Here is a 23,734-nt window from a genome sequence, read left to right on the forward strand (position 1 = left end):
TTTTCTCTCGCCCTGAGGGCTGGTTCGAGGTCCACTCAGCTGCGTGATTAGAATTGAGGAGCTACCTGACGGTGAGATGGCGGCCTCAGTCTCGAAAGCCCAGAATAACGGCCGAGAGGATGCATCGTGCTGACCACACGGCCCTTCGTAATCTGCAGACCTTCGGACTGAGCAACGGTCGCTGGGCAGGCCAAGTCCCTTTCAAGGGCGTTAAGTGCCGTGGGGTTTGGTTTTCTGGTTTTGTCCTTAAGAGGCGTGCTAGGCTCTCTTCATGGGCTGCTTCATACTAGGCGACCGGAATCAGCTACCAGCCGCCCGTGCTTGTGGAACATTGCTTTAAGCGGCCTTTACACGCTCAGATTTATCTGCACAGACCATATTCGCAACGACCGTCTGCACTGTCCATGCTGCGATTACACATTCCGGCCATATGTACAGCTTTCGCAAAGTCCTGAATTCGTAATCCAAGAACGCTGAGTGTATTTCTTGATCATGGCGAAATTAAACTAATCAGCTCAGAAAGTCGTTCTTCTGCCTAGTGCTGTTATTTCGGAAGTTAAAAAGAGGGAGAAATCACAACGTAGGAGGTAGACAAAGGACTGGATTTTACAGCGTGTTTCACTTTCGCGTGTTGGGTGGGTGGGTGGGTAGGTGGGTGGGTGGATGGATGGATGGACGGACGGACGGACGGACGGATGGATGGATGGACGGACGGATGGATGGACGGACGGACGGATGGATGGACGGACGGACGGACGGACGGATAGATTAATGGATGGATGGATGGATGGATGGATGGACGGACGGACGGACGGACGGACGGACGGACGGACGGACGGACGGACGGACGGACGGACGGACGGATGGATGGATGGATGGTCCGACAGCTCTGCACTCCTACCGGCCAACTGAGCAGAGAAGAGGTGGTCACGGCTCTACGCCTCTGCATTCGGAAGAGGGACAGGGCTGTCCTGAGAATGGTTTTCCATTCTCAAGTTTCTTTTTATTTATTTATTTATTTATTTATTTATTTATTTATTTATTTTGCTAGTGGCTTTACGTCACACCGACACAGATAGGTCTTATGGCGACGATGGGATAGGAAAGTCCTAGGAGTTGGAAGGAAGCGGCCGTGGCCTTAATTAAAGTACACCACGGAGCATGTCAGGACAGTTCCTGGTACAGGCCACGGCCGCCAACCCCCTCACCATCTCCGTGCACCTCCTTCACCGTAACAAATCTCCCGGCCTGAGAGACGGTGTTACCGTCCAAGAGGCTCGCCTCCCCTTTCAAGGGAGGAATTAAAACGTTTTAGTAGTAGTAGTCGCATGTTAATCTTTTGAAGGAGTTGTAACTTGAGAATGACCGGGCGAGTTGGCAGCTGTGACCTCGCATTCGGGAGATAGTGGGTTCGAATCCCACTGTCAGCAGCTCTAAAGATGGTTTTCCGTGGTTTCCCATTTTCACACCAGGCAAATGCTGGGGCTGTACCTTAATTAAGGCCACGGCCGCTTCCTTCCAACTCCTAGGCCTTTCCTATCCCGTCGTCGCCATGTGACCTATCTGTGTCGATGCGACGTAAAGCAAATTGTAAGAACCATATTCATAGCGGTGGTGGTGGTGGTGATGATTATTGTTTTAAGAGGAAGTACAACTGGGCAACCATTATCCATTAACACTAATCGGAGGGGAAAATGGAAGCGATCGACACTTCGAAAAATGAAGATATTGGCCAAAGGAAGCAAGGGCCACGAAGGGCGTGAAAAGTAAGGACTCTCTAGGTCGTCGGGTTAGGAAAAGAGCAAGAGTTGACAAACGAAGGTTGGATAGGATAAAAAAAAGTGTGGAGCCTGGCACAAGTAAGTGGAAGCAATGTCAGGACTCGGCTACCACGCTCCATAGTCAAGAGCCTCTGGGGCTCCTTATAGTCGCCTCTTACGACAGACAAGGGATACCATACCGTTGGTGTATTTTACCGCCCCAACCTCAGGGGCTTTGATGTTCATACGCCTAGTTTTCCTTTCCTACAACCTTCAACATCCTTGCACTTCTTTTTCAGCCATTCTTCCATAGCTGTCCTGTATTCTTTAATAGCCTGTATTATTTTCTGCCCTCCTCATTTTTTGTATTCTTGTATTTTCCGCGTTCATCAGTCAGGTCAATATCTGCCTTTCTTCAGTAGCACTGCTGATCTCATTCTTCACAACTGTCTACTCTTCATTTATTGTGTTTCGTTCAGCCTTTTCATTTAGTCCTTGTGCAACATGTTCCTTGAATCAATCCCTCACTCTTTTCCTTTCAAGGGCCGATGATCTTCGATGTTAGGCCTCTTAAAACAACAAGCAAGCATCTTCCTTTCAACTTATCTAGACCCCATCTTCTTGTATCTTACTTGATATCATACGTGGTGTTTAATAATGCTGATCACGAAAATTATGACTTCCGTAATGCCATTTAATCAAAATTAGGGTGCAAGAATGTTCTACGTAAGCAGTAGTGTTGTCTGTCTTGTGCGATCTTCCTGTTAAGAGATTCTTCATTTAATTGTGAAATTAAATTAGTGCCAAAGTCAACAGCCATCTTTATTTTATTGCTTGGCATTGATTACACATTGTTCTTCTCGAGGCAGACTAACTTAAACGTTACCAAATCTTGGAAGTTATAACGCACTACCATCTGGCGGAATTCGCATTAGTTACATCTGCCATCATCATATGGAGTGGGTATATCTACCCGTTTGTATATTCTACGTACCTCGTATACATTATATTTACAATGTTTTTCTTTTCAGTATTCAGCACGTCCAATCTATCTTATATTCTCAAAATTATCATTGATCCAGCGCTAAGAATACTTACAGCTCCGATATCTACCTTAATAACTCTATGAAAAACAAAATAATATTCATCTCTTGCCACGTTCAAATAAATATAATGAATTAAAATGCCCAACGTTGATTCACAGTCTGGTGACGAAATTCCATGTCCTATCTGTAATAAATGTTGTAAGTCTACGTTAGGAGTAAATATTCACATAGGAAAAGCTCACCCTGAGAAAAGGAGAAATAAACTCTCAACACAATATGCTAATACCGGTAACATGAATGTTGGGGAAAGCTTACAGTTGACAGAAGACACCCCAGTGGTCGCTGATCATGAAAATGAAAATATTAATCCTATGAAAAATTGGGAGGATAGGATTTCAAACATTATGCAAAACGGTGATGCTAATCAGCTGGATTCTTTTACTTCTGAGGTTATGCAGTTCTTTGCTGATCAGGTAAATGAATTACCTGGCCCTCAACATCCTGCTGTTAGATTTTACAAAAGTAGAAAATTACAAAATAATCGTAAATATGACCATAAAACCTTTAGTAACCCACAGCGGAGGTCTAAAAGGCAACGAGAGAAAAACAGAGAGCGTTATGCCTACGAGGTAGCCCAATATCATTTCCATAATCAGAGGCGGAAAATTGCTCGCAAAATTTTGAACAAAACGAATAAGGCCCATTCTTGTAAAATCCCAATAACTACGATTTCGGATCATTTTGAAAAGACTTTTGGTACCGAAAATAGCAATTCTCCTCTTTTTATTATGGAAAAAAGCAATGACTTACCTGCTGATATTAATATTTCAGTAGATGATGTCCATAAAGCATTATACAACATTAAAGTTGACACCTCACCAGGCCCAGATCATATTACAGTTCGTGTATTAAGGCACCTCAAGGCTACAAAATTTCTGACGTTACTCATCAACACGATGCTTCATTTTTCCTACGTACCTACATAACTCAAAATGGCCAGAACAATTTTAATACATAAGGGTGGAGACATAAATGATATTAAAGAATGGAGACCTATAACCATATATTCGGTGATTAGGAGAATAACTGAACGAGTACTAGATATGAGACTGCGTTCATATGTCACACTAAGTCCTCACCAGCGTGGCTTCGTGCCATTACCTGGAACTCATGTCAACGCTTCCCTCGTGAATGGTTGCCTCCAAGATGCGAAACGCAACAAAAAGGATTGTTGCATCATTTTTTTAGATGTCACAAAAGCATTTGACTCTATCGGACATGAACATATCAAACGATCTCTTCGACAATCTGAAATTCCTCCTAACTTATGTAGATTAATTGAAGCATTTCTTACAAGGAACACAATTCAAGTGGAAGCTGATAATAAGAAATCAAAACCCATCGAAATTAAGTGTGGCGTAGCTCAAGGGTACCCTATCTCACCACTGCTGTTCAATTTAGCAATCAATACTGTAATACAAAATCTCACCGACCATGACATATGCCAACGTTATGGCTATACTTTATCTGATGATCTACCGCCGTTATCCTCATTTGCTTTCGCAGATGACCTAGTCATACTCAGCAAAACTGAAAATGATGCTACTACCTTGTTAAATTTAGCTGAAAGCAGCTTTGCAGAAATTGGTTTACATATCCATCCTCATAAAAGCAAATCTATAATCCTGAAGAAAGGAAAATTAACTGAAGGAAACGTCACTACACTTGAGGGATCAACAATCCCATCGATAAAAACACACAATGAACGAATCAAGTATTTAGGAATTGACTTCAACAGTGAAATTTCTCTTGACAGACATAAACTAATAAGCACAATAACTTCTGACTTAAATAATCTGGTAAAAACAAAGCTTCTAAAACCAGAGCAAAAGATCAAGATTATTAACGAGTTTGTTTGGCCGGGTTTGATCTATCCTCTACAATGTGCCCCTCTGACACAACTATCAAACACTTTTCTTAAAGATCTGGACAAAATTATAAGAAGTTCTGTAAAAGAAATAATGATGCTGCCAGATGATACTCCAAATTCGATGCTGTATAGTGCAAGGAAGGTCAGAGGGATGGGAATAATTTGCGCAGAATGGGAAGCAAATATACAGCATTACAATATTTGTAATCGCTTACTCCATGTTCAGGACGTTCATCTACCATACGTAAGGAAGTTACCTGAAGAACAAGATATGGCACTCCACAGACTTGACATAAAAAAAGAAAGTCTTCCTTCAAAGACTGACGGAAGAAAACTACGTGAAATTATGAGAAATCGATCCTTTCAGTCGTGGTGCCAGCTACCACATAAAGGAAAAGGAGTAGTGTTATATTCAGACTGCCCAAAAGCAAACTCCTGGATGACTCGTAAATCACCTCTGTCCTCTTCTGAATACATAAACGCAGTGAAGATGACATGCAACCTCACCGCAGTCAGGTCGGTTCCCGGTAGGTCATTCAACACAACCCGTTGCCGCCAAAATGGCTGCAACGAGACAGAAACCCTTGGACATGTGTTGGGATTCTGCCGGAGTACTGAGCTAATGCGCAACCATCGCCACCATCGTGTAAGAACGTCGATTGCTCAAGGCTTGAGACAGCGTGGATGGGAGGTGCACGAGGAGGTTCACTGCATCTCTACCGATGACTCTAATCGGAGGGCGGACATCGTAGCCATCAACAGAGAGGACATGAAAGCGATGGTCTTAGATCCCACCATTCGCTTTGAAAGAGACCTTAATCAGGCACGGGATGTGGACCTAGAAAAGCAAGCTATTTATGTTCCATGCTTGCCTTACCTTTCATCTAAGTATAAAATACCTATTGATCGGTGGATTGTCACAGGCCTGCTTTTCGGAGCAAGAGGCACCCTCCCTAGTCAGACATCGAACTTCCTACAAAATTTGAAAGTTCCATTCTGCGAGCTAGAAAAAATAGTAATACAGATACTGAGGGACTCGCTGCAAATCATTCATTTCCACCTATACCTGAGAACGTGAGTTACATTCCTCCCCAACTAACCCTGGAAAAAGAAGATAACAGCATTAACGATTAAATGTTCATCTTTTGATATTTTTAAACCATTGAAATTGAAACTGTATTCCGGATCCAAATGGTCACCCTCATTGGAGGACGGATGATTTATTTCTTTAATAAATCTCTCTCTCTCTCTGACATTTTATGACCACCAAGTTGTGGTCAGAGTCCATGTCTGCTCTGGGAAGGTCTTGCAATCCAGTACCTGATTTCTGAAACTCTGCCTAGTCATAGTAAAGTTTATTGGATAATTTCCTGTCTCTCCAGGTCTCGTTGACGTATACAGCCGGCGTTTGTGGTGTTTGAACCAAGTATTAGGAGGGACTAAATTATGATCAGCGCACAATTCAACGAGCCGACTTCTTTTATTCCTTTGCCCCAGTCCGAATACTCCTATGGCATTACCTTCCCTTCCTTCCCTTCTTCGCCCTACCACTGAATCCCAGTCTCCCAGAGGTGGATCCAGTGCGGGAGTGGGGGCTAAGAATGGCTTTACCCCCGCCCCCGCCCCCCGATTGCGTTTAAAAGTTTGAACGTTTGATTAAACTTTCGAGATTTTTGGGCTCGGGGTTTATGTCATCAGTGACAACGATTGTGTCTGCTTCTGCGAAAAGAATGTTTGCTCTTCAGAGAGTGTTATTAGTGATATAGCCTAAGTGAGTCAAAAAAGACCAAGTAAAAAGCATTTTGTCCTACTCATTGGGCAGAAGACATGATAGCTTCATTGTATTTGCAAACTCAAAGAGCGAATGTGTCAAGTAAGAATCCCGAGGAATACTTTCCATTCTCTCCTTCCTTGGACCCCTTTGTGATAATGTTAACAAAGTGACCCCTTTAGAAGGTGTTATTCCCAGTAATTTTTTCTAAGTTTTCAGTAGATGAAATTATTAAAGCAGCAGAGACTGCACAGCAAGAGCAGAAATATCACGGTGGAGATATAATTGGACGTCTCATCCAGAAGGCCAAAAATGTGCATTATTAACTCTGTATAATAATATTAGACTGTTGCTACAAATAGTTGTCACCCTGCCTTTCATGGCAGCCTCTACAGACAGAAATTTCTCGGCTCCTGGCTTAATGGCCTTGCATTAACAAACAACAGTAAGGAAAGGGCATTAGGGTGTTGAAGATCTCTTAAGTCAAAACCACGAAGCATGGTCAAATGTCGATTGATGTGAACTGCTAATACTTAAGTTGATATAACGGTATTTCTTTAAACATTATTTAATGGAATTTTGTGGAGAAATAAATGTCAATGAAAATCCACAGCCTGTTTCCAGTCATTCGACCGGGTCAGGAATGGAATAAATGAAGCCCCCATCTAGCGGCGAGGATAGGAAATGTGCCGGCTGCCGAAGCCTGTCACACTCCTCTGGGGCAATAATAAATGATTGACAGATGAAATGAAATGTTAATGGAGAGTGTCCTGGAATGAAAGATGACAGGGATAACCGGACTACCCGAAGAAAAACCTACCCTGCCTCAGCTTTGTCCAACACAAATCTCGCATGGAGATGACCGGGATTTGAACCACGGTATCCAGCGGTGAGAGATCGGCGCAATGCCGCCTGAGCCACGGAGACGGTGAAATAAATATCAACAAATTACCTAAACTAGCGTTTACTATACTTTAACAAAGTCCTTAAAATAAATTTGGGAAATTTCGTCACTATGTTCCAATTACTCGTTTTTGCTTTGTTATAATAAGTTACCCCCCCCCCCCTTCCCCTAGGGAATCCTGAATCCGCCTCTGCAGTTTCTCGTTACAATAAGAATCTCGTCTTCTTTTACATATTGTATTAAATATATCTCTTCATATATTCTTTCGATTTTTTCATCGATGGCGAATTGGCCGTGTTATCAGGGGCGCGCAGCTGTGAGCCTGCATCTGGCAGATAGTGGGTTCGGGCCCTACTCTCGGCATCCCTGAAGATGGTTTTCCGTGGTTTCCCATTTTCACACCAGGAAAATGTTGGGGCTGTACCTTAATTAAGGCCACGGCCACTTCCTTCCCACTCCTAGTCCTTTCCTATCCCATGCTCGCCATAAGACCTAGCTGTGTCGATGCGACATAAAGCAGCTTGCAAAGAAAAAAAAAGAGAACAATATTCTTGATCAATAAAGTGTGGCAGGTGTAGACGCGGGTGCGTTTTGCAGGATCGCTGCGATCCCTACGCCAGAAAAATACACAATAATATAAAATAGATGTACAACACATGCTCAAAGTTCATTCAAATAAAACAAAATAATAATTAACATGCGCTGGCCACTTTAGCTCATTACATGGAGTTGGTAATAAACCATGCATTTGTATGTACCCTATACAGCCACTGTCTTGAAAAGTGGGCGAAACGCTGCACCACGCACACGGGCTGACATATGAACTGTACTTGCTGTGATGTTTGTATTTCACGGCTGGCGTCGCAAAGATAAGAGAAGAAATTTTCTAGCCTTCTAGGCATTTTTAAGGGTCCTCGCTCCCTCTGAAGGTCCACACTAGGACAGCTTGGATTTTAAAAATGCAGGGCGCTGTATCCGATGAACTAATGGCAATTATAAACCCAATTACAACATCGCCTACAAAATCTCTTTTACTATCACTAGTGATAAGCGATAAGCTAACATTGACCATTCGAGTGGAGAGATGTCTCAATAACTTCTTGAGGCTTATCGTTACGATCCCGTGATGATGTGGACCGTAAGATAATAGTGTCAATGACGAGACAAAAATTAATACGCACGCACAGGATTTCTAACATCTTATAAAAACCAGTGCGCCCAAAACAAAGTCTCGCTTGCAGTGCGAGCGCCATCCAACTTAAAACCAGTATCCAACATCAGTGCTGTCCCGCTTCTTTTGAGTACTGTTGCGAGCAGCTTCCAGTTCAGAGATATGTCTCCATTTATAACGCTGCACATGTGGTAACGCTGAAGGGTACTGCTACTCCAATTTGCCGCCGTGGTAGTCTGTTAAGTTCCGACCGTTCAGGAATTTAGGAAAGGCGTAAAGAGTGGCTGGAAAATACTGACTTTCAGAACTCTGCAATAGTGAGACGTAAATACCGTCATTGCATTTGAGGATTTAATTCATCATTCAGAGTCGTTGATCTCATCAAACAATACTGAGTTTTTCTCCCGCAACTGATCATCCAACATTTTCACAATTCGAAACCCTTGAGCAAGTGAAGCAGTGAGAGCCACAAATTGACAAGTCCACTTTTGGTACTTTCTAGATAATCAGTCAAATCCATGTACTTACTACACGTGAAAAAAAAGTGTCGAGTAAAGTTCGTAAGTCCATCTTTGAGGCTGTCTTGAATTAGACAGGCATATCATTGTGCGGGCCATAAGCTTGTAAGTCCACATTCTCTGAGTCATACGTTGATATATCCATACTGGTTTATGCCGAGTTGTAAATTTTCGAGGTGGCAACCCTGCCGTTGGCAGCGGGAAACAGTTCTCTATGTGTTAATCGTACGATGTACACAACAATAGCTTCAGAATGCGGAAAGTGATTATTAGTGTAAGATGTAATATTCGATCATGGGTACATTCTACGCGCCTTTTATTATACGTTTCCACAACTTTCTTAGGGTAGAAATGGCCCCTTTTGAAGAGATAATCTTCATTTTAACATTTTAAATGAAGACTGGTATCCAAATATAAGCATAATATTGGTGCAACGAGCATCACTAAACCATCAATATATTGAACCCATGAACTTTGTGCCCTAAGAATTTTGAGTATTAAAGTTACTACATGAGGCCCCATGTCAATTGTGATGAGGAGCTCGAACATATTCTTTATATCACAGAGGCGACACGTGGCAACGAGGTGGCTACCTTCCTTCCCATGCTATGAGATGTGACGTCATCCGCACGTGTCGAAAGTGGATGGATACAGAAGAAAGTTTAGGTTGAATAAGTATATTTGAATGAAAGAATTAGTAGTGAAGGTTGAACTGTTCAGTAAATCGATCGTCAAGAAGTAGACTAAGTCCAACAAACAGATTTTTGCCCGATGTGGCCGGGGTCTTGACTCCAAGTGGAGATAGTAGTTCATTGCAGAAATAATCTGATAAAAATAAAAAGACAGTTTAGGTTGAATAAGTATATTTGAATGAAATAATTAGTACTGAACGCAGTATAATGAGGGTCCTGTATTTATCTATAAGAAAATAGGGAACATGCATAATTTTCAAAAAAAATTTTTTTGAAAAGTACACCAATGAAATAGTACATAAACGTATTACATTGTGGTAAGTTGCATTGTTTTCTACCATTTAAAAATATTTAAAAGTGTCTTTCCGCAAGGCGAGTGAAACGGCCTCTGACGTAAACGGCGCGCTGTGACGTCACGATCCAGTACCGCATGCAGCTCTACCAGCCATTGTGCATTAGCCGTTACTAAAAGCCGATTGTTTATTATTCGTAATCGTGAATAACTTCAAAATGACAGAAGAAAGGTTCCAAACAGCACAGTCAGACAACCTACCGTGTGTAGATGTCATCATTCTTGAAAAACAGTGACTTTTGTGCCCGCAGAAATTCGCGGATAAAAAGCAAGTTTGTAAGTGGCATCTTTTATATACGTGCAATGTACTGTAACTCATAGTATTAGGATAACAACGAACCTGGATAGAAATCACATCACTTTCAACGTTTCCTTCTAGACTGATTCCCATATTAAAGAATAACATTACATTTTCGGGGTTTCAGCATTAGTAAAGTAAGAAATCGAATTTCGGCACTAATATAAACATATAGGTAGCTTATAGTACTAGTCCGCCTCTGTGGTGTAGTGGTTAGTGAGATTAGCTGCCACCCCCCGAGGCCCGGTTTCGATTCCCGGCTCTGCCATGAAAGTTGAAAACAAATAGTACGAGGGCTGGAACGGGGTCTACCCAGTCTCGGGAGGTCAACTGAAATGAAATGTCGTATGGCTTTTAGTGCCGGGATATCCCTGGACGGGTTCGGTTCGCCAGGTGCAGGTCTTTCTATTTGACTCCCGTAGGCGACCTGCGCGTCGTGATGAGGATGAAATGATGATGAAGACAACACATACACCCAGCCCCCGTGCCAATGTAATTAACCAATTAAGGTTAAAATCCCCGACCCGGCCGGGAATCGAACCCGGAACCCTCTGAACCGAAGGTCAGTACGCTGACCGTTCAGCCAACGAGTCGGATAGGGAGGTAAACTAAGTAGAGGGGTTTCGAATCCCACCTCAACCATCGTCGAAGTGGTTTTTCGTATTTTCCCACTTCTCCTCCAGGCACCTAAGGCCACGGCCGTTTCCTTCCCTCTTCCTTGTCTATCCCTTCCGATCTTCCCATCCTCCAACAAGGCCCCTGTTGAGCATAGCAGGTGAGGCCGTCTGGGCGAGGTACTGGCCCTCATCACCAGTTGTATCACCATACCCAAAGTCTCACTGCCCTTGAAGCGGTAGAGGTGAAATCCTTCGCTGAGTCCGTGGGAAAACCAACCCTGAAGGATAAACGGATTAAGAAAGAAAAAAGAAGGAAAGAAAGAAAGATCATAGTACTATAGGTCTATAATCTATCATTCCCGAACAAATATATATTTATGGTTGGGGCAACTGGCCTACCCACTTCCGGGGCCCATGAAATAGAAACATTAAATATCTTGGTGGAGGGAAAAATTCAAACATGATAAATATAAAGATAAAGATAAATATGACTTCATCTAGTTTTCACAAGTCGGGCTGAGTGGTTCAGACGGTTGAGGTGCTGGCCTTCTGACCCCAACTTGGCAGGTTTGATCCCGGTTCAGTCCGGTGGTAGTTGAAGTGCTCAAATACGTCAGCCTTGTGTCGGTAGATTTACTGGCACGTAAAAGAACTCCTGCAGGACTAAATTCCTGCACATCGGCGTCTCCGAAAACCGTAGAAGTAGTTAGCGAGGCGTAGAGCCAGTAACATTAAATACATTTGGCTTTTAACAAGCTGAGCATATCACCCAAGAAAAGTCTCTTGGCGACATTTTAGTCGTTCAATACAGGAATGTCTATGGGTGCTGTGACTTTTACCTTTTTTTCTTTTCTATTTGCTTTACGTCGCACCGTCACAGATAGGTCTCATGGTGACGATAGGACAGGAAAGGCCTAGGAATGGGAAGGAAGCGGCCGTGGCCTTAATTAAGGTGCAGCCCCAGCATTTGCCTGGTGTGAAAATGGGAAACCACGGAAAACCATCTTCAGGGCTGCCGACAGTGGGGTTCGAGCCCACTATCTCCCAGATGCGAGCTCACAGCTGCGCGCTCCTAACCGCACGGCCAACTCACCCGGTATTTTTACTCTTCGGTTTATTGACTTGGCTTGTATAACCTAAAACTTAGACTAAGTTGGATAATATTTTAAACACCAACATCACTATTTTCACCTGTGTGCAATTATGTTATTTATTCCATTAATATTATGATAATTATTATAATTTAGCATTGTTAATTTATAAGATCCCAACAGACAAGCATTGGTTTTGTGTAGAGATATACATTTGTTAAATTCACGTTGTTTTCTTTCATGATGTACACTCCTATTTTTGTTATATTATAGAGTATTTAGCTATAGCGTAAATTTCTGTACAAATGTAAGCTCTTCAATAAAGACATAAATAACTGACGCATGCCAAGATAAATTGGTATAATTAGAGCTGTCAATATGGTTCATAACCCCTTTGATTTATTACCATGACATGGATCACCCAAAACATAGGTTAGGTTTGGAGAATACTTTAATAATCAGCATTAATTAATACACTGTTTATTACTTTCATATTCCAAGATGTAATTGAAGCATTTAATTAAAGCACCATACATTAAAATTTAAAGTTTTACCACTAGAACAGCTGACATGGAAAAGTGGTTGAAAATTCAAACAAATTCAACTTACGTTAAAATGATCTTCAAAAAATAAACTGTAGACTTTTCCGATATATCACCAGCATTTCTCTGGCTCGCCAAAATCCATTTTTCCCTAGTTTTAGCGTCTTTGGAACATTATTATAAACAATTTGTTTGGGATGGTATGCGATGTGCTATTGGAAATCGGAACTATACACCATTTATAAGTTTTCTGCCTCACTGTCTGCGCAGGATTAATTTTAAGTCTAAAATATACCACTCAGATAATTATCTAATATATAGACCTCGAATTTAACTGTACTAGACACTAACATAGAGCAGAAACACACAAAGTGTATCCTGCTTCTCACAGCACACTATGTGTCATTTCGTCTGCTAATTCAATCAACCTGTACGATGACGTCAGACCAATGAGATCGCGTACTTGCGTGACGTGACATTTTCGTACTTTATTTTAGATTTTTATCATGTTTGGAGTTATTATTTGTACATTCTGATCACATTTTTGAATTCTGCATGAAATTTTGAACCAGATTAGCATATTTTTAATTAAAACCCCGGATCATGCATGTTCCCTATTGGTCTTTAGTAAGACAGATTTGAGACTGCTAAGCCATTTCTGTGGATATGTCAATAAGGGACGTGCATGTCTATTTTACCCCCGCCAAGTCGTCAGAAAATAGTGCCTATCAAATGAGGTCATTTAACCAGTTAAATTTGGTAAGAATAAATTTTAAATGTTCGTAAACACTGCCGCTAGCAAGTACGCGGTTACAGCAAGAACTCTTTTTAATATAGTTCCACTAAGTCGAAAAAATTACGCAAATTTTCTTAGCGGCAAAGGAAAAATGCCTGGAGAGAGGGGATAGCGCCTATAAAATAAGAAGGGACGCCACATTAAAACCCCTGCATTTGTATCATTGAGGCTTGAGAGAGAGGGTTGAACTGTTCAGTAAATCGATCGTCAAGAAGTAGACTAAGTCCAACAATCAGATTTTTGGCCGATGTGGACGGGGTCTTGACTCCAAGTGGAGATAGTAGTTCATTGCAGAAGTAAGCTGATAAAAAGACAGTCAAGATACCGAAGTAGTATTTATGAAGTTGTAAAAACGTGTGTTGTAAAGAACGTAATTCGTGTGCGGGTAACAAATACAATCAGTCGAGTGCGATCAACGAAGACGCCGAGTGAAGGACATTTCCTTTTTTATGCTTTATTTTCAGGAAACATGAATAAAAACCAATGTAAAGCCAGAAATGTAAAAATGGCTAAATAAAATGACAGAGGGTCATAGGTGAACTTAAAATGGAAGCTGACGTGCAGATAAGGTAGGTGAAATGCCATCTTACCGCCTAATATAACTTATTTCATGATGTCAAACTTATATGTATTTGTAATGGGTATTTACAATGCAGTTGGTCACCCATATGTTTTCATGAATGTCAGAAATATGACGAAAGGTCATTTGTTTTATTTTCTGCTTGGATAAAATTTAAAAGTATTATGAGCGCCGTGGAACATGTTGTAAAAAGTTATTAGTGAGGGTTACGAAGAGATATCACGTCCAAAGTAGATCGTCATTTCCGTGAATTTATTGCCTATATTTTGTGATGTCAAATTAAGGTGTTTTATTTGACGTAAAATTTTTCTGTTTGAATTTTGATGGAATTGGCACAAGATATCAGTGGTTACCCAGTTTCAATCGGGTGTAAGCGCGCTGTCATGTTGAGTAATGCAGATCGGTGAATATCTGTCACGAAGTGTAATGCTATTCTATGTCCGTTTAAACTGTCTGACTGACAATAAATAACAGGAAATTTTGTCAGTCATTTTTGTGAAAATCCAGTCTTTAATAAAAATACGAGATCATTTTATGCGAAGTTGTTCATTATTAATGCATTTGCGCGTAATTATGCGTCGTGGATTCTAAGTATTATTATTCCAGTTCTTTATGTCAGTGAGAGTCGTCGAGTTTGAGGCAAGCGTTTGCCGTATGAGTTGAGATAGGATTTACGAATCAGGTGAGTGGAAGCCTGTAATGATGCCGGGATTTTATGTGAGCCCAAGGATGATATTTGTATAATGTTTGGGATGGAAGAGTGTGAGAGAATCCACGCAAGTGTTAATTTGCGACGCGTACAATTATTGAAGGACATTTAAAAGTAAAATCTATGTGCATATCTGTTCGGTCAGGATTATCGTATTTTAATTCTATTTGCGAAGTCGAAGATTTCATTCTTGTAGACCAGTTAGTCATGACATAGGACAGATGTGTTATATCAAAGCTGACAGCAAGGAGGGTCGTTTGTTTCCAATGCCACCAGCTGATCGGAGTTCGCAGTTCGAAGATAACGGGAGTTGTGCTGCTTGCTACGTGTTAAAAGTGAGATTGCATTCTTTGGAACGTAGATCATTAATGTGCGCGAACTAGTTGAATTTTCACCAGGGAATAACGTGTACAGTAGGTTATTATATAATGTGAATTTGTTTAATTGAGATCGTAATGTATATTTGATACCACAAAGTTAGACTATAATGAGCGAAGTTAGCCAATGTCAGGGTTGTCCAAAATATAGAGTGATTGTAGTGATGACTGATTTATTTTTGAGGGGTGCACAAAGCTTCTTGGAAATGTCATGATGAGATATGACATCGTAATTGGCTTACATTGTACGGCGAGTTACTTATGCAGATTTTTGTTGTGTACTTAATTATTAGGGTTATCCAAGTATTAATAATTGTTAGTATTAGGTTAAACTTAAAGTGTGATGACATGAAACGAGATATTGTACTGGAAATAAATTAAGTAATTTTTCTTCCAGCTTCTAAAGACGATAAACAGGATCAATGAAATTGAAATTAATTACGTCAGAATTTGAGTAGGGACTTCTTAAAGAAACCATTCGTCCGCGGAGATAGAATTTGTTGTTCATTAAGATTCATTAGATCTTTTAAATTTATTAAATTATTAAATTCAGTGGAAACCGTATTTGTGAAATAACTTTAAATCAAGTGAATAACTTGAAGATGCATTCTGGATATCTTAATTTATTTTTCTGGGAAAGTTCAAATATTAACATATCCGAAGGTAATGGATTTTTACTGCCAATAAGTATTGTGAGCGTTGTTGTTGTTGTTGTATAATTTGACTTGATTGATCATTATATGTGCTGGGATTAGTAAAGTGGAAACTTTGGTCATCAACCGATGTAACTTAATTGTGTTTAGCCTTCAGCTTAGAAACTAGGATTGTCATGGGGTCATCAACCTCAGTGACTTAGATTAGGGCCATATGCCACTGTAGCATCATTTTACTTGCGGTCATCATCCACAATGACTTTAAAGTAACAAGTTTAGAGGTCGGTCCATGTCATAGTCGCAGGTCACATCGATTCAATTAAGGGTCTCTGCCGTACAACCACTGTGTGGCACACATCGATTGGACTGCCTTAATTATACCCAGAGTCCAGGGTTCGTGTTACGAGGGCTGAACCATCACGAATCATTATGATGGTACATGTAGTCTCACATGGAAGCCCAATTTAAGGATTTCGAGACTTCCTTTTCTTCATCCATAATATGTGACAATGGTTTCTAGTAAGGATGCCCACCAGGCAGTTAAGTCAAAGGCTCAAACCAGCATTCTGCTCCTCTGTGTTAAATTATTGTGGTGTCAAGTGGACAAGATTGAATCCAAATGATATTGATTTCAATATTTTCTTTCGTGATTTCCTAAATAAAATACAAATATTTTTTGAATATAACTTTCATTTGAGTAGGTAGATTAGGATTACTGAACCCTACCTTTTACGTCAGCAAGTGACGAAGACCCGAAACGACCCAGGAGACAAATCTCATGAAAATTGCTGATAGGTAAGGAAGGTAGGTATCCTTCATAATGGCCCAAGGGTTCAATATATGGTGGTTTGTGGGAGCTTCTCAAACTTTAAAATTCATTTATCTAAAAAATAGTATAATGTGACGTTAACACACTTTACCCACCCGCGAACACCCCCGACCGCCAAAACACGTTTAGAGGCGCGAACCTCGTTGAGAGGGGGAAGTGTGACCACCTTGATGGCGTCTTAAACCGAATCTATTTCAAGATTAGACAACGTCGTAGTGACAGCCAAAATACTGGAGTGTTCTACATTTCAGGAGTATTCTCTTGAGAGAGAACTTAATGTTGCTGCCCAGACGTGCAGCAGAGAAACTTAGACTGAAGACAGAGGTTTCAGTTTGTAGCACTACTTACAAGATACGTTCTCTCAAATTACTAGATTATTGTCACTACACCATGACAACTGCTGAAGTGGAAATATGTATTTCTTCCTTCAACAGAATCAAACCCCATGTTACAGTGCCAGTTGAGAAGAATGTGGGTCCTAACTCGAAAAGCCACCAAAAAGTTTTAGAGCAGAAAACAGTGGCTGAGAACTGTGGATTGCGTATATACTTTTGTGGGTTTATTTAATCTTTGTTCGGTTTCCTGCTTGAAATTTGTAGTTGAATCTTAGCACAAGTCGCCTCTGCACAGTGACAGGCTGAACTCGAAGGCGGGTGTGTGGCGGAGAAGAGCATGGGCATATGAGGTCCACAGACATGGCGATAATTACGCCTTTCTTCATTGGCTATTTCTTGCTGAGAATTTGCTTTACGTCGCACCGACTCAGAGGAGTCTTATGGTGACGGTGGGATAGGAAAAGGCTAGGAGTGGGAAGGAAACGGTCGCGGCCTTAATTAAGGTACAGCCCCATTTAGCTGGTGTGAAAATGAGAAACCATCTTCAGGGTTCGAACCCACTAGCTCCCGAATGCAAGCCGACCCTAACTCGCTCAGTACAGATACTTTTATAATGGTGATGTTGTTGGTTTCTACATTGTGGGTTCTGATAGGACGAGACTTGCGATTGAGTGTCTGCATCAATTTGACTTTCGATGGAGTGGTTCCTGAAGGCTGTATTCACCCACTGCTACGGGCACAGGCGCTCTGTTCTCTGTCAAGCCGTGCTATACACAAAAGAATGTCGCATATTCTTCGCAACGATGAGCGGCTTAGCGGCATTTTTTAGCAGTGCTTCTAAGAGAACCAATCTGCTGGACAGTCTCCTCAAGAAAAGCTGTCTTAAGCTGGTTCCAACAAGGTGGAAGTACAGACCGTCGCGGAATATCGAGCTGCTCTCCAAGAGCTTTACGAAAGTATTGCGGAGGAACCTGGAACCTGGGATAACATTACAAGCGGGTTTTTTGCGAAGTTAACGGAATTTCAGTTCAATTTTCTTTTCTTCTGAATGTTTTTAATGAAATAGTTTCACTGACTGATATTTCATGTAACATTCATCAATCTATAAGAGCCTAGACATGGTATTATGCACCAGGGAAACTGAAGTAGCAATAATGCGAAACAATGTATTTGGTAACGTCTGGGACAGAACAGAAGAGAAATTTCATCCACCATGGGAAAGAAGAAAGAATATTTTCGGTTAAAGATGACCGTTTACCTTGAAATACCTGATATTATTCCAGCACAGTTAAAATAGCGCTTCTGTGCATTAGGAGATTTGTCTTTCATTGAAATGCTTGATTGTATAACTTTTTTTTTTTTTTGCTAGTTGCTTTACGTCGCACTGACACAGATAGGTCTTATGGCGACAATGGGACAGGAAGGGGCTAGGAGTGGGAAGGAAGCGGCCGTGGCCTTAATTAAAGTACAGTCCCAGCATTTGCCTGGTGTGAAAATGGGAAACCACGGAAAACCATTTTCAGGGCTGCCGACAGTGGGGTTCGAACCTACTATCTCCCGATTACTGAATACTGGCCGCACTTAAGCGACTGCAGCTATCGAGCTCGGTTTTTAATTTGTTTTTTTTCTGGCATTTTCCTGAACAGAAATTCAGTAAATTGATTGAATATGGAAAATGTTTTGATACAGTTCGAATTAAATCCGAATTAGGGCAGTGTTCACTTCTGAACATTTCAAAGATAAGGCAATGGCTGGAATCCAGAAATTCGTTGATTAATGGTCTCTGTTACGGAGTTTCGTGGACTTGCAGAGGTGAAAGAAGGTGCGGGGGTGAACGGGCCTCAAAATACGAAATTAAAGTTAAGATAAAATTTAACAAGGTTATATTTTCTTTTCAAAATTAAGAAATAACAAGCATGGCAGGTACAGAGTAGCAAGGCAACAAAAGTGCAATTACAGTATTTACAGGATTTGGGCTTCGAGCCCCGAACTCACAATTCTTGGGCAATTAGCCCAACTTTACTCCAAAATAAGTTTTCACAGAGGGGAAGAAAACCCCATTCATGCCCAGGTGCACTTGCTCCAAAATTACACAGTAAAGCCTCCTCGAGGCATACAACTATCAATTTTCAAGAAAGAGCCACTCGCTCTCAAACCTTAAGCCTATCAAAGGCCACACCAAACTCCACTTTCAAGTTGTCCTCCACGGACACGAAAACAGGGGTAAAATACCCAACCTACTGAGGCCTATTAAGAGAGAAAAGGTTAATTACATGGCCTCAAAAATACCAATTTGAGAGGAGGCAATCAGCACTCCTAATACATTTGTTTAAAACCTAAACTGGCTCTAGGCCGCTAATGCAAGGGCTAATCCCATACTAAAGAGGTGACTTTAGAAAGAAACAATTTACATTACGTTAAGGAAGAATCGGTTGTGAAAAATAAGTTCACCTCAAAACAATATGCGTGGGAGTTCAAGAGGGTTAAGCACTCTCTATCCCAAATTTTTAGTTTAAAAAGATAGAATTGAAACTAAGTGTCTTTACATTTTAGAGGAAAGTTACATGGTGAAAGGTTTCGGACCCGCCCCGAGAGTTAAACTGCTGAGCTAGCAAGAAAAGAAGTTCTTAAACGGCCATTACCTTGTTGTTGAACTGCTGCCCGAAGAAAGAGGCGCTTCCCGCCCCCTGCCATGTACTTTACACACTGAAAGATAGTACTGAAGTGGCCCGGAGACCCTAAAATCAGCAGTTTATATACTCTCGCGGAAAGGTCGAGGCGTTTGAGGAATGAGAACACCCTCCCACAAAAACTTTATTGGCTAGGGTTAAGCAATATATCCCCTCTGGGGAAGATACACCTGATTGGTTATAACTTAATTAAAGAAATTCGGGATTGGCTAAATTCAAAACAAGGGGAAAGAAAGGGTTATACAACCAACTTAAACAATAACCGAAAGAAATTTAACAAGAAACAAACTTTTGAAATAAAAATTTCTCCAAAAAACAGTTCTTTCACTTCGCACTAGGGTGCACTTTTGTAGTTCTTCAGTAGTGTCCTCTAGAAGAGAAAGTTCACACTTCTTACTACAGGTAAAACAAAAATACGTCGAAAACGACCCAGTTCAGAAACTTCAAAATTTCCAAGTAGTGACATCTTCTGAGAATCTTGAAAATTAATACAGTAGATACAGTTCAGACTTCCTCCAGCAGAGGAGTTTCAACAGGCGCAAAGTTTGAATTAGCGGCGTGGAGGTGTACCGCCCGGTACAGACCTCCCCCCCCCCCAAAAGTCCCTCCAGGGGTTACCCATGAAATTTGTTTGAAAACAAGTTCCAAGTTATGATGTTGATATGGAGATTAATTGCAGAAGCATTTATAAAAATTTACTAAAGTTGGTTTGATCCAGTTTCAAATTTCTTGTAGTAACTGTTGAAGTAATGTCTTTATGTTTGTAGAAGTTGAATTCAGAAGGAAAATTAGTTTTTAAAGTTGAGAAAAAATTTTCTAAGTCCACCAGGTATTGCAGTAAAATCCAAGAAAAGGTAGTAATGTTGAACTGGAATGTCCATGTAGATGAATATGTACTTTAAACGTTGATGAATTTGACGGCCAGACGAGCCGCCGCTGCTTGAGTTCAGGGGAGGCCGCTCGGACCCCTCAAGTACCCTGAGATACCGCTCGCCCGCACTATGAGAGGAGTAGTGGAGTTGAAGCACGCCGCGCCCGCGGCGAACATGCAGGTCGCGGGCCAGTTACAGGTTGTGCGCCGCACATCAGCCTTGGCCGGGAGGAGGACTCCGGCTCGCCGTACACAAGTCGACCTCGCTGGAGTAGAGGGGGCCCTTCCTCTATCCCAGTCGCGGCACGGCGCCGCGCGGCTGCGGGGGCACTGAAACATTAAAGCTCGGCGGCAGAATTTTGTTGGACCATCATCTTTTTGAGGGCACAGGCTTTGTGGAAAGGTTGAGGGGCCAGCGGCGTGCAAATATTCATGGCATTTATAAGCCACTGTGTATAGTGGAGCAGGAGACGGGAGCGTGGTAATGGCCGTGGCAAGGACAGGATGGCAGTTTAACTAATCGGGGGAGGTTTACAAAAAATAATTACACATAAAGGAAACAGCTCCCAAAGGCAGAAGGCCTTAAAAGTGAAACCCCTCAAAAAAATATATAACCTTCCTATTTCTTTTAAAATTATATGAAGCAAGTTAACACAGAAATTATACAGGTTTCACCTGTGACAGGTGAACCCTAAATATCCTCTCGGTGGCTGGATTGCTTAACAATAAGGTAACGGGAGTAAGGAAATCGAGAATGACACACGGCCCATGAAATCTGGGGGCAAGCTTGCCCGCGGGAACAAAATTCTTGACCATCACTTGGTCGCCTACCTTCAAATTGGTGGGTCTCCGTCCACGATCATATCTTTCCCTAACCTTTTCATGAGACACTTTAAGATTGGCTTTAGCCTTCTTCCAAAGATCTTTAATGTTGTCCGGGTCTATTGTCTCAGGTAGAATGTCACTCAGAGACCAGAGGTTAGAGAGTGGCGTGTTAGGAACAAACTTGAACATCAAAGACGCTGGAGTAAATTTATGTGATTCATGAACCGCCGAATTCAAAGCAAAAGCTAACCAGTGCAGGGAAGTGTCCCACCTAGAATGATCTTCATGATGATAGGCAATAAGCGCGGACCTGAGATTACGATTAACCCGTTCAGCTAGAGATGGTTGAGGGTAATAAGCAGAAGTTGTCACATGAGAGATGGACAGGTCAAAACAGAATTTACGGAAAAGATTAGATGTGAAAGCCTTAGCATTATCCGACACGATATATTGACACGGACCAAAAGAAGCAAAGATAGAATTTAGACAAGTAATGGTGGACTGAGCGGTAGCCAGCTTAGTCGGAAATAACCAGGAAAATCTTGAAAAACCATCTACACATACAAAGATGAACTTGTTGGCATTTCCCTTTGACTGGGGGAAGGGTCCTACATAATCAATATACAGGCGTTCCATGGGGCGCGACGCTTGATGAGAAGACAAAAGGCCTACCTTGGTGGACATGGTTGGTTTACTAAGCAAACAGGATTTACAAGCCTTTACTAGTTCACGGATTTCACCGTCCATACCTTTCCAGATGAACCTTTCACGAATCTTTTCACGCGTTTTAAAGATTCCAAGATGCCCCCCCCCCCAATGGGGTCTCATGATAGTACTTGAAGATCATAGGTACAAGAACAGCTGGAACAACGACTTTCATCATCTTATCATGCCTCGAAGGGCAACATAAAACACCATTCCTCAGTACATAAGGGACGACATGTTCCCCAGAAGAAAGGGTTTCCATTATCGGAGCCAGCGTCGGATCTTCACGTTGGTATTTCTCAATGTCCCTAAAGAGCATGGGAGCATCTGTTAAGATGGCATTAACATCAGATAGCATGGACTCGGGAGGGGATGAACTATCGACCGGTTCATGGGTCTCAACGTCGTTGGAAAACATACGGCTGAGCCCATCAGCAACAACATTTTCGGTACCTCTGATATGCCTGACATCGAATTGGAAGGCAGAAATACGGATGGCCCAACGGGCTATACGACCAGTACGACGCGACCTACCTAAGACCCAGCTTAAGGCTTGATTATCTGTCTCCAGGTCGAATTTGACATGTTCCAGATAGAGACGGAACTTTTCTAAGGCACATAAGACTGCCAAACCTTCGAGCTCATAGATGGAATACTTGGCTTCTTGAGCCGATAGAGTCCTAGATGCATAGGCGATGGGTCGCCTCCCTAGTTCAGTCTCTTGAAGAAGGACTGCAGCTACCGCCGACGACGACGCGTCGGTTTGGACGATGAATTTCTTTGAGAAATCAGGCATAGCAGGGACAGGGGCATTACAGAGAGCTAATTTAAGATCTTCAAAAGTGGCTTGTTGAGAAAGTCCCCACTCGAATTTGATGCCTTTCCTACGAAGGAGGTTTAAGGGCGCCGCTCTATTAGCGAAGTTAGGAATAAATTTCCTGAAGAAATTCACCATACCAATGAACCTGGCGATACCTTTGATGTCCTTGGGAGGTTTAAAATCACGGATGGCCTGTGTTCTAGAATGATCGACTGCAACACCATCAGGTGAGACAATATGCCCTAGGAATGACATGGAGGGCTTAGCGAAGGCAACCTTAGACAACTTAACAGTTAACCCGGCCTCACGAAGGCGATTGAGAACTTCTCGCAGATGATCTAGATGTTCTTCAAACGTCTCCGAAAATACGACGACATCATCCAGGTAGTGATACAAGTACTCAAATTTGATGTCGGAGAAGACCCTATCTAGCAATCTAGTGAGTACAGCTGCTCCCGTGGGGAGCCCGAAAGGCACGCGGTTGTATTCATACAAATTCCAGTCCGTGGCAAACGCTGTAAGATGTTTAGACTCTTCCGCTAGGGGAATTTGATTGTAGGCCTGATTCAGGTCCAAGATAGTAAAGAACTTGGCCTTACGAAACCATGAAAAGCAAGCATGAAGGTCAGGAAGGGGCACAGATTGTAACACCACCTTCCGATTGAGAGCCCTATAATCAATGACAGGCCTGAAGCCCCCTTGGGGTTTCGGGACTAGAAAAATAGGTGAAGAATACGCCGACTTAGAGGGCCTAATAATACCATCCTTCAACATCTGATCGATGATTTCTTTCAGAGCCTTCATTTTAGGTGGAGATAGCCTATATGGCGGAAAACGGACAGGAATCGAATC

Source organism: Anabrus simplex, chromosome 7 (assembly GCF_040414725.1).
Source record: "Anabrus simplex isolate iqAnaSimp1 chromosome 7, ASM4041472v1, whole genome shotgun sequence".
Lineage (NCBI taxonomy): Eukaryota > Metazoa > Arthropoda > Insecta > Orthoptera > Tettigoniidae > Anabrus > Anabrus simplex.